General features: G+C 37.3%; 1 long non-coding RNA gene across 1 annotated transcript in view; it reads left to right on the forward strand.

Annotated features, from left to right (window-relative positions):
- The window catches only part of LOC137858590 (uncharacterized), a 155,133-nt gene that overhangs the window by 104,251 nt on the left and 38,018 nt on the right, over nucleotides 1–12,864 (forward strand). The window contains exons 5-6 of the long non-coding RNA XR_011097870.1: nucleotides 7,207–7,318; nucleotides 10,262–10,381. This is a non-coding gene — a long non-coding RNA (uncharacterized lncRNA). The remainder of the gene's footprint in view (nucleotides 1–7,206; nucleotides 7,319–10,261; nucleotides 10,382–12,864) is intronic.

A 12,864-nucleotide genomic window follows, 5' to 3' on the forward strand; every position in this document is an offset into this window, starting at 1 on the left:
TTAATATATAATTTTCTAAGTCCTTTGATAATGCATCTAAAAATACTTCAGTGCTGATCTAGAACCAAAGCTTACACAAAAATCTCGTTAGTTTTCCCAGAGTACAAGAAGTGTCTCTAGAACAGGGAATTTTATGCCAAATACTGCTACTCCTATGAAAAAGAAAAGTAATGAAAAGATAATAAGTTATCTAAGATAGGGTGTTGAAATGTTGATAGAAGTCTAACTTACATAATACAAAGACAAATGCAAAGGATTAAAATACCATATAATTTTGAAACCATTACAGTGTGCCTGAATGATTCTTTATTAGGAAGTCTCAAAAAAGCATGTAATTTCATCTTCCACAAAAGCTGTAATCTCTCTGTTTGGTGTGTTAAGAATGGCATTTCAACCTCCCCTCTGAAAGTCTTTGATTTTGTGGGTTTCTGTCAGGCTGCTGTTATTACTTTAATGCATTTTGTATATATTGTAACAACATAAATTTTTTAATGTTTTTTTTCTCAGATCAGTCCGGACAGGTATCTCTAAATCAGTCTTGTGAAATGTTAGGTAAAGAAGCCATAATTGAATCAATGGGAACAATTCACCATGAATAAGCATTCACAATTTATTTTTCATTTTCATGTAGCAGAACTTGCAGTATTAGACTTCTGAGAACTACTCCCAGATACATTTTTAGTTCTTGATTTTTAGAAAACACTTGTTTGGCAAGATAAATGAATTTGGAAATGCACGTGAAGTGCAAGTTATAATGCGTATCTTCCTCACAAATCACTTGCAAACTACCTTTATAAAATTCAATAAGCCATGAACAATGATGTCAGAAGATGCACTTTTGAAGAACCGGAAGCCATCAGACTGAAGCTGTCAAGAAATAGACTCTAGTGAACTTGAAGCTGCATAGGAAAAAACCTCACCAACCGTTAAAGGGAGGTTGATTTCCCAGAACTATGAGAATGAGACGTTTTGTTTGTCTGGCAGGTGGCATCACTACACCTTATACAAAACTTATAACTCAGTATCATGTAATTGAGAGTAGTCAGAAAGATTTGACTCTATCAACTCTTGGGAGGCCCCAGACCTGCCATTTCCTCTCAAACCCCAGTCTCATCATTTCTGTTAGCTAGAGTATGTCTACAACTCAGTACCAGAGCAAACTAATCATGACTGGGATCTTGAAAGCAAGTCATTCAGCACAACAGCCTTATCACCAGTGAACCATGATCATTACTTGGAAGCAGATATCACCAGTGCTAGAATCTCTCCAATGTTTTTATTCTCTTTATATTATCTATAAATATTTACAATATTTAATTTTCTATCTTTTGCATATTATTGAAGGAACAATAATGAATGAATTCATTCAAGAATATCTAGAAGTGCTGTTATAACCACCTACGTGGCACGTAGAAACTCTAGTTCTGTAAGCATGCTACCATTCTAATGAACTAAGTAGTATTTTCATTAAAGGAAAATAAAGGGTTCAAGCTTTTAGAGTTCAGCTGGGCATCTCTTACTGATAGTAGTGAGGAAAAATAAGAAAAGGTCGGTTTTCACACTTAAACAGAACCATCAGGCAGTCACTTAATGGTATATCAAATAATAACACCACCAGGGTCCTCGTGCATTAGAAAGGTTTACGAGTTTGCATGTACTAGCCAACACCTTTACACTGGATTAAAGACCAAAACTGGATTGAAGACCAAGTTGTTGGGTTCAACCCTGGGTCAATTCAGATTCTCCTTATTCCAATAGCCACTACTCTCAGTGGCATACTAAACTAATTTCCAGTTTGAGTACAGGAATCAGGATTTAGTCTACAGAATTGCTAATTCTCATTCACACCAGAGTCCTTCTTGAGTTTTTTACCACTTATTTATGCAACCTCTCGGGTATGCCCTGAAAGGTTCTTGAACTAATGCTGATCAATAAACATAAAAGGATTTTAAAAGGGATAATTTAACACTAGCACTCTCTCACATCTGTCAGAGAAAGCCAACACGCACATATTCAAGTGTACAACCTGATCTAACCACAGTAATTAGAGACTTCAAATGTGAGCCTTATGCACATGGCTTGTTGCTCAGCAGAAATGGGCTTAACCTCTGGCTTAACCTCTGGCTAAAATCAATCTCAAACAGCTGACATGTAATTGTCCTGAGCTTTGTCATTTAATTCCACAGATTCATATTTCCTATCATTAGAGATATGCTGTATAATTTTCAGGAAATACCACTTTTTGTAGCTCTTTATTCTGACTTTAGAAGTTTTCTGAGGTTGACAAATTGTTTCTTTGCCTGGAGACTGGCAATAGGTTATTGGTCAGATGACATTTTGGGATTTCTCTGCCTTGACCATGTGGGAGAGATTGGATCTACTTTTTAGTTCTGATTTTTTGTTCCTGTGGGCCAGGTTTGCACTCATGCCGTTCATTAGAAAAAGAGACTGTTTTTTGCATCACTTGGATGTTGTTTTATCCAAGCAAAAAGCTGCACTTTGGACTCAGAAGATCTGACTAGTTTGTCTGGGCTATATGTAATAATCCTAAATATGGACAAATCATTAGAGATATCTGAGGAGTCACAGAAGAGGGAAACTATCAAAAACAAGAATTAATAATAATAAATAAATAAAAAAAAAAAACGGGGAATGAGAGAATTATTTTGAGAGCTAAGTAAATGATGGTATAATAATAATGATTATATTAATGGTGGTGGTGACAATAGAAATAATAATAAGAAGAAAGATGTGGAGTGAGTTAAAATACATGGACTTTTGTTATTATGTTTGTTTATTTTTTAGTAAAAGTTGTAAAAATTATAAAAACGGTCTGGACCAGATTTGCAAAGGTGTCTTGTTACCTGCGATGCAGGCAGCAACTCTGCAAGTTACTCTGACAGGTAGGAGGATGACTGAAATTTCTACCTATAGTGGAGGTCAGTATCCAACCTTCTTCACGGATTTTAAAAACCCCTTTTCTAAATTACCAGTTATGCATCAGGCTACTTTTTTTCAGTGAGGTGCCTGAAAACATATTTGAATAGGGAAACTGGCTCTTAAAATAGTTATGCATCAGGCTACTTTTTTTCAGTGAGGTGCCTGAAAATATATTTGAATAGGGAAACTGGCTCTTAAAATAGTTCTCCTCTTCAAGTTAGCAAAGCTTTATTTTCCTATTCCTGAGCACCAAATACTGATGGATTTCTTTTGTGGCCATTACATGTATAGCGTCTCTGTAAAATTAAGCTAAAGTTTCTACTATTTAAGATGTTGTTTGGTTTGGTTTGGTTTGGTTTGGTTTGGTTTGGTTTGGTTGTTGCTTTTGTTGTTATTCTGTGTTTTTTGTTTGTTTTTCCTTTTTTTTTTTTTCTGAATGTTTTGTCTTGTAAGTAGCCTTAGACTCCTTTATATCCATGCTTATATTTTATTTATGCAGGGCCCAGCATAAAAGAGAGTAGATAGAAACTACTGGTCTATCTACAGCTGGTCACTGCTAGAATATTTTCATTGCATAAAAACATGGAAATCTATGGGACAAAATATAAGGTCTTTGGAGTTAGACTAATGGAGTTAGTGTAGTTTTCCACTTCTTATATGGATAGGAGCAAATACATTGGAGAGACAGTGGGCATGGGAAGAGCAATAAACTATGGATCATCACAGCTTAGGGCCCTAAAAACAGCAGTCCAGGCTGAGGAGTGCCTCATAGTAATGTTTGTCTTTTCTTTTTCAGTTTTTACCAGATTCAGCTGCGCAGCCCAGACACTGGAGTTGAAGGGGAAATTTAGGCAGAGCAGGAAAACCTTAGCAGATCACTTAAACCATCCTTGAAACTGTGGCCTTAACCTTTCCTGAGTGTGTAAAAGGCAAAGATGCCATTGAACACAGAAAGAGCAAACATTGCAGATTCTTGTTGTCACTTTCACACACATACATGCACACACAAACAAACAAACAAAAAGTTAAGGTTGAACTATGTCTGTAGAAACGGGAATTTTTTCATCCTCTCTTTTTTTTTTCTTTAATGTTAATGTATAATGCTAAGGCATAAGTAACTGAGATTATTGATATTTAAGGTTACTATTAGTGCTAGTTGAAGCAGAAAGCTGGGAGATTGAATTTTGTCTGTGTTTTTTAAGCCAACAAAAGTTCTTGTAAGGAACATGGAGAAAAGAAAATCCCTACATAAGTTCCCTGATTTTCCACATTTGCTAGTTTTCTCATGGTGAAGTTGATATTATACATGGGTGAAAGCATTGAACATATGCACCTATACGCATATGCTCATTCAGTATATGTTATTCCTTATGTATACTAAAAATTCAGAACCAATTTATCCTAGATCAAAATCTTGGACCTTGTCATGGTCTGGTCCTTTATAATATTGTTGCATTGCAATATACACAAGTTGATGGGGTCCGATGGGATCCACCTGAGGGTACTGAGAGAACTGGCAGAACAGCTGGCCAAGCTGCTTTCCATCATTTATCAGCAGTCCTGGCTATCAGGGGAGGTCCCAGTCGACTGGCAGCTAGCAAATGTGACACCCATCTACAAGAAGGGCTGGAGGGTAGACCCAGGAAACTATGGGTCTGTCAGTTTGACCTCAGTTCCAAGGAAGCTCATGGAGCAGGTTATCTTGAGTGTCATCACGTGGCACTTGCAGGGCAACCAGGTGATCAGGCCCAGTCAGCGTGGGTTTATGAAAGGCAGGTCCTGCTTGACTATCCTGGTCTTCTTCTATGACAAGGTGATGTGATTAGTGGATGAGGGAAAGGCTGTGGATGTGGTCTACCTTGACTCTTGACACCATTTCCCACAGCATTCTCCTCAAAAAACTGGCTTGGACTGGTGTACGCTTCATTGGGTTAGAAACTGGCTGGGTAGCAGGGCCCAAAGAGTTGTGGTGAATGGAGTCAAATCCAGTTGGAGGCTGGTCACTACTGGAGTTCCCCCAGGCTCAGTACTGGGGCCAGTCCTCTTTAATATCTTTATCGATGATCTGGATGAGGGGATCGAGTGCACCTTTAGTAATTTTGCAGATGACACCAAGTTAGGTGCGTTTGTCTGTTGGTCTGGATAGGCTGGACCGATGGGCTGAGGCCAACTGTATGAAGTTCCAACTGTATGAAGTTCAACAAGGCCAAGTGCCAGGTCCTGCAGCTGGGGCACAACAACCCCAAGCAGTGCTACAGGCTGGGAGATGAGTGGTTGGAGAGCTGCCAGGCAGAGAAGGACCTGGGAGTATTGGTTGATAGACAGACAAATATGAGCCAGCAGTGTGCTCGGAAGGCCAAGAAGGCCAACAGCATCCTGGCTTGCATAAGAAGCAGTGTGGCCAGCTGGGCTACGGAAGTGATTGTCCCCCTGTACTCAGCTCTGGTGAGGCCGCACCTCGAGTACTGTGCTCAGTTTTGGGCCTCTTGCTACAAGAAGGACATTGAGGTGCTTGAGCAAGTCCAGAGGAGGGCAACGAAGCTGGTGAGGGGTCTGGAGAACAAGAGGAGCAGCTGAAGGAGCTGGGATTGTTCAGCCTGGAGAAGAGGAGGCTCAGGGGCGACCTTATTACATTCTACAGGTACCTTAAAGGAGGCTGTAGCGAGGTGGGGGTTGGTCTGTTCTCCCACGTGCCTCATGACAGGATGAGGGGGAATGGGCTGAAGTTGCTCCAGAGGAGGTTTAGGTTGGATCTTAGGAAGAACTTCTTTAATGAAAGGGTTTTGAGGCATTGGAACGGGCTGCCCAGGGAAGTGGTGGAGTCACCATCCCTGGAGGTCTTTAAAAGATGTTTAGACGTAGAGCTTAGGGATATGGTTTAGTGGAGGACTGGTTATTGTTAGGTCAGAAGTTGGACTAGGTGATCTTGGAGGTCTCTTCCAACCTAGATGATTCTGTGATTCAAACTACAGCCATTTGGAGCATAGAGCTGCTTAGAGCAGTCACTCTTGTAAACATGTATTTTCATTCTTTTCTTCTTGAGAATATGGAAGAATTTTTCTTCATACTTTAAAGTGTTGACATTGGCATAAGTTCAGGACTAAAATTGCAGCACAAAAGGGAGATGCTGCATAAAGTTATGAGTTACCTTTCAACCTTAATTATAGAAGTTGCTACCAGGCATATTCTATAAAAATCCACCCTCTTCACTAGAAGTAACAAGAGCACTTTTCTATGATCTTGTTATCACACTGAAACAGGAATTCTCATAGTTTTGCATTGTTAACAATGATTTACAAAGATTTGTCTCATGGAGGGAGCATTTAAAATTCTGCAGACCAGAGGAGGCTTTTTCTGTTCATGAATGCATAATATTTCTGAAGTAGAAGCATGGCAAACTTTTATTTACTTGGCCACCTTGCAATAGCTGGAGCTGAGAGCAGTCATCTTTCCTATACCTTTTCCCCACAACAGAAGAAGTTTTGGGAACCCCTGCACACACTCGAAATAAATTTTTCTGGTTGTCATTACTTCATTACATGCAGTATTGGAATGATCACACCTTATGTATTTCTTTAAGAACTTCATATTAGGGATTTGAAGTTCCTGGTCTTCTTGACAGTAAGGGCCACAGGGTACATTTCTGCTGTTTGATGTCAAGGTTGCTGCAGTAAGCTTCTACAGCTTATAAACACTTACAAATTCCAGTTGCAGTTATAAATTCCATATTGATTGTCTTTGCTAATCTTGGTGGAAATGGTTCACCTAGAAATTTCTAGCAAGTAAAAAAAACAAACAAAAAAAAAAAAAAAACAAGTATTTTTCAAAACTCCCATGCGATGCAAGTTATAATGGTCATCTTTGTCTAATAAACACAGTGAGGTGATGTCTCAGGGCACTTCAGGGGTGTTTCCAGACTCCCAACTCTCCCTGTACATCAGGAACCTATTCAGGGTCACTGCTTTACTAACAAGTTTATGCTTGGATGCATGAAGTAACTATTGTTATTATCATTTAATGTTGGTTTTATTTATCAGGCTGGAAACCATGGTAGACAATTTGTGATGGTGCCAATGAATGTCAGGTGCAAATTTTAACTCAAATAAGCTTCAGACTGTACTACTGTAACAAGGTTGTGATGGCAACCTGTGATCTTCACAGTAAAACTTATTTTCACAATACTGGGAGCAGAAATGGTCAGTTCACTCAATGAATTTCAAGAATGAGGAAATTAATGTTTTGTTTGTTCTTGTTTTGTATTTGCAGGTGATCAGAGCACAAGCACAGAAGAAATGTTTTTAGGATACTGGCAAATGCAGTTTAAAAATGTGGAGAAGAAATACTAAGCTTACAGCTGGACTTCATGATATAATCTCTGGTGAGATGCTCTGATTTAAATTTCTTAATATCTACCTTATTTTAGCCATTTAATAAAAATGCTATAGTGTGTATGTTGAGTATATTCCTCCTTTCTTCCGTATAATCCATTCAATATGATATATGTTGGTTGTAAATATCTTAATATCTTGATACCAATGGAAAAACTTCCATACAGGTGATTGATCTAAAATCTCATAACCATTTCAGCCCAAAGATATGTTTCTTCCCTTCCCCTCATCATAAAAGCCTTAAATTATCTTTCCTTACTGCTATAAGTGCAGTGACTCCCATTGAGTTGGAGCACCCTATTTGGAAAAGTCATAATTAAATAGGGGAAAAAGGTGAACCTTTCTCACATTGCACTCTAAAAATGTCAAGGGGTATTTCTGAACAGCCCATAATTGGTATTCCATGTATTTCCTATGTCAAAAGTTTATGACTAGTATAAAGCTCTTCTGTAGTAAATTTTTGCCAGAACTTATATCACAGTTTTGAAGCATAATAGCATAAATACAAGATTTTTTTGTTTGTTTGTTTGTTTTTGTTTTCACAAAAAAATTCTACTCTTCATTCTACTCTTACATAGCACAGAAGAAAAAGAACAGTTTAAACTAATATGATCTAAAGAAAACATATTAACAGGTACACAAAAAGTAAAAGTCAGCAGGAAGTATGCTCTTAAACCTCTTTATATTTTTAAAAGTTTAATTCTCAAGTTCTATTTTACTGGGAAAATGTAAATAAGAATGTAATTTGTTCACAGTCTGAGAAACTTGCGACATCAGGATATTGGACACAACCTCTCTGATTAACATCAAAAACCTGATTAGTGATCAAAGCAGGTGCATACACTTTAAACTTAAATACCATTTAAAAACAAGGTTAATTGCCATATCAGGCTACTCATGAGGTAGGAGGCTGAACCAGAACTGAACCATTTTTGCTTCATGGAGGGTTCACTTTTTAAGTCATTTATCTGAGCAGCATTGCCATTTCACATTCTGGAGTAGTTGTCTGCATAGATATCCATAGCTGGCCACTTGTCAGAGAGCTCCACAGAAAGCTAACCACTTAGAAAAAAATCAACTACTTTTTCCATAGTAGTGATTAAATATGGACTGAAATTATTTGAGCCTGCAAAACACAGAATTTCTGAAACAACAGCAAAGCAATGTTAAGACTATATCATAGAAGAATTTTAATGATGTTTTCCTTCTCCCCTTTCTAACAACTATGCTATTATGTAAATAAATCTGTGATTTTCCTTTCTAAGTGAATTAGTAAGAAAGTACCTGATAGCATATTTTCATGGGTATATTCCAAGGAATTTTTCTTTTTAGAGCATTTCCATAAACTCAGATGAAACGTGTGGGTAGATGATAAAATTAGAATTACTGTATATTACTGTTGTTATCCCCACCTCCCCCACCCAAATATTCTAGATCAATGTATGTTCGGATTTATCCATATCCAGACTTTTTTTTCCCTGCCTCAGTCTATAGATCAATGAAGGAAAACATTAGCAAATGCTCCCCGGGGCTAATACAGTGCTTCAAAGAAGGAGCAGTTTATACCCTTAAGTACAGAGCTGACTCAAAGAAATCCTGTAAATGATGAGCTGAAAAGAAAGAAGCATTTAGCCGTGCTGAAATAACGTTTCATTGCTCCTACACCAAGAAATTATGCTGCATAGTCTGGAGCTCCATCTCCTGGTGCTTGTCAAATAACTAAAAATCATTTCCAAGTGTCTCTTAACAAACACAAACACCTTAAGGCACTCAAGCTACGTCACTGAAGCAATTGCAGAATTTCTTACCCCACAAAAAGTCCTGTGTTAGTCTCGTAACCCCTCTGGGCAGGGAAATGCAGGTTCACTGAATGCTTTTTTGGGTCTCTCTGGCCCCATGGGGACCATCTGTCCCTTAGGTCCCTTAGCACCTTCACCATGGGCTGGGCTTAAACAGCATGATCCAGCTTTCAATGAAAATCATGGGAATCATGGGAGTACTGCCCCACTCGGGATTTTTTGAAAAGGGTGAAGGCTGCAATTATGTAAAAGCACTGTGCAAAGTAGAATAAAAATTATGTGTTCTAATATATTTGTGCTGCTTTCCAGTTGTGAGACATGGAAGGAACTGTTATTAGGGGGTCAGAGTATTTTCTGGGAAATAAGTATATTAATTTCTCAGTTAAACTGCCAACTCTTTATTTAAACATTTTTTCCTGCATAGATATAAATATGTATGGGTGTGCATAGCATAATTACACATATAATTTCTACCAGAGATGTTAAAAGGTGGTTGTTATTGGCAGAATACAACAGCCAAAGGAAATATCATACAGCCAGGAGTACTAAATGTACAATATACATGTGAGTGTAATACATGAGGGAATAGAAAAATCAAGGTTAGGATGCCAGTTTGGAACTATGGGAGGTTAAGTTAATGAATTTTGTCTGTACATCAGCCACAAAAATATCCATAATAGTAGTGACACGAGAAATAATATATTTCAGGAATATTTCTGTTAGAATAAGAAAATTACCATTACTATTATGAATATTAATTGTTTTATTAGAATCTTATTCTGTCATCTTGCTGGTAAATGTACCCATTCTTGTTATACTTGTATTAATTTTTCTCCATGAAGAGATTCAGAATTGAACATCCCATCATTTCTTGAGATCATTATATGAGTCATTTAGAATGTTTTTGCGTCTATTAAAGTATTTACAAGTAAATAAGCTATTTTATTCAGCCAATCAACAATACCATCACTAAAATACATTGTTACTGTTATACAGTAGCTGGATCATTAATTTAATATAGTAGCTTCATTGTAGATATGGGCTCTTTATCAGCACTGTCAGTACAAGCATAGCCAATTTAATAGTTAAGTTTACAGCTGATCTATTTTTACTCTATTTCTTCATCATTTGAAGGCTAACAAGATCACAGGCAAATCTAAATCTATTCAAGAGAGAAGGAAAGAAACAGAGAATATAATGTGGGACAGTGATTTCTTGGGAAGGAGTGATGGCTGTGATCCGCATTTAATTTAAGTAAGTCGCTTGTGCATTTTTTGACCAAGTGTCCATTGCTCTCCCCATTTCATCAGTGTATTCTCATTAAATATTTTTGTGAGTTTTAATCACTCTTGTTTTCATCTCCTACTTGGTGCAAAGTCTTTAAGGGTTCAGTGGAGTTGTCTACAGAGATCACCTCCATCTGGCAGCCCAGGAAACCTGAAGAGGAAAGAATAAAATGGGGAATATGAAGGGGAAAGAATAAAGCATGGGTGAATTATTTTAAAGAGCTTTCACATTTTTTTTAAGAGTAGGAGTAGCATATACTCATATCTACTTTTAAGTTTAATCACACATAGTGTTGATCCTAAAAAGACAGATAAGAATTGATTTGGGACTATGAACCGCCTTGCTTGTGAATCATTATGCAGCAAATTCCAGTAATACATGACCGTCCTCCCACAGGGAGCAGAAAATACTAGAAATCACTTGTATTATGTATGTGGCAATTCTCTTAGAAACTATTATTGCTACTCAAATTATTGCAGATTCTTATTACAAGGCACATGCCTGATCAATAGTAGGCTTTTATTAGTTCCCTTACCGACCTTCCAATATATTAGACACGGCTGATGTTGTAACTAAAAACTTGCCAGGAATAATGCAGAAAATCTTCAATGCATTGCTTTGAGTGGGAAACTTCAAGTACGTATGCTTTTCTGCTATTTTACGTGCATCAGTCTAACAATATTTTAATGAACTCTGGCCTTAAGTTCAGGCTGAAAAGTAGACACAAACACATAATAGTTCTTTAGGATGAGTCTGTAATTCCACCATAATATTTCTCTAGGCTTCTGTCCCTATGACTCTGTGGATCACACTCTGCCATAGTATCCACAGGTGAACGAGAGCATGATCGTTGATCTGCATCAGGTTTATTGCAAGGCCTGTTACATTTTTTTAACAATATAATTTGTATGTTTACTATTTTTATAATTATCAAACAGCCTATACTATATTGTCTGTCAGTGCAGCCAGTAGAGAACTACAAGAGGTTTCAGATTTCCAGGTGAATACTAATTCACTACACTAATACTAATTCACCACACTAATGAAATCAGCTTGACCTGAACCTAATTATTTCCTTTCCATAAAAGGAGAGTATAAGGCTGTTTCACATTTTGTAGAAGACCTACTGGTTGGAGTTAGCACAAAGAGGATGGAGTTCTACAAGTGTTTGGTAGGTTTTGTGTGAGGCTGTAGGGTTTTTATGCCCCTTAGAAAATGCAGGCTGGGGTGGATTCATACTACATCAAATGAGTAGTAAACCTGTAAATACACCAAGTTTTAAAAGCCAAAATAGTTCTAATTAGCTAAGCATTTTGTAAGCTGCTCTTTAGCTACTCAAACTTGCTTGCTGATATGGTGTGCTGGTAGTGATGTATCTGGTTTCTAGGAAACATCTAATTCTTACAGTCATAGCTTGTACTTTTAGATCCCTAGGGATCACATATGACCTTTTAAATGTGAGCTAGTGCTTCAGAATATTTCAGCCTAAGATTTTTTAGAAATTTGTGATTCTGGAGCATTGTTTTAATGAGCTTCAAATATAAAACCAAACTGAGCAATCCTGAACAAGATTATCATTTTTCTAAATTTACTCTAGGATGAAAAAGAAGCCCTTTTTTTTTTTTACTATGATCATCTCCCTAAGTGTATTCCTCATCCTTCTGATGTTTATTTCCTGTGTTGAAGATTTTCAGCTTCATATCACTAGTAATTTCGATAACATGTTTTTACTTTGTCACATAATTAATGAAAATATTGACTGAGTTCTAATGCAAGGTCAACCCCTCTACTAATAAATTTTCTGCAACAAAGTTAATCCCACTTCATATAACTTATCATTAGCTTTTCATTAGCTAGAAGTTTACCTTCCTTGCTATTCTTGTGATGTTCTTCAGCTTAACCCACACAGTCTCATGAGATATGAATCAGCTGTGTTAGCAGAATACAGAGAGGTTAGGTCTCCAGTTTTCCAAAAGCCCATAGAGTAATTCTCACCAAAGAAAGGTGGTAGTATGCTTTGCCACAGCTGTCCTTGATGTATCAATGATGTACTTTATTCATTATATTTCTGTGACTTATCCATTTCCTAATAACTACTTTAAACCTTACATAACATGGAGTCAGACTGAACCAAACCCCATCCATGCCTTAACTGAATAACCAGAGTTGATTACTCCCACCATTGTGTTATGACAAGCTCTAAAAGAGTTGTCTAGTAGTGTATATGTATTCATAGCTGAAGAGAAAAGTGTCCTTTTTTTAAAGCATCTCTGAATTACGGTGCTTAATTTAAACAAACATTGCAAAAACATTGTGAGATTTGACCAGGTGACTAGAGAGCTACGATCTTCACCAGCTACCCCTGCTTTAGAGCTAGCTGTTGCTTTTATGCCTGTACTGTGTGCTGCAGCACACTGACAGAGCTCCTTTATTAAGGAATACAAACATAA

Source organism: Anas acuta, chromosome 6 (assembly GCF_963932015.1).
Source record: "Anas acuta chromosome 6, bAnaAcu1.1, whole genome shotgun sequence".
In the NCBI taxonomy this organism is placed as follows: Eukaryota; Metazoa; Chordata; class Aves; order Anseriformes; family Anatidae; genus Anas; species Anas acuta.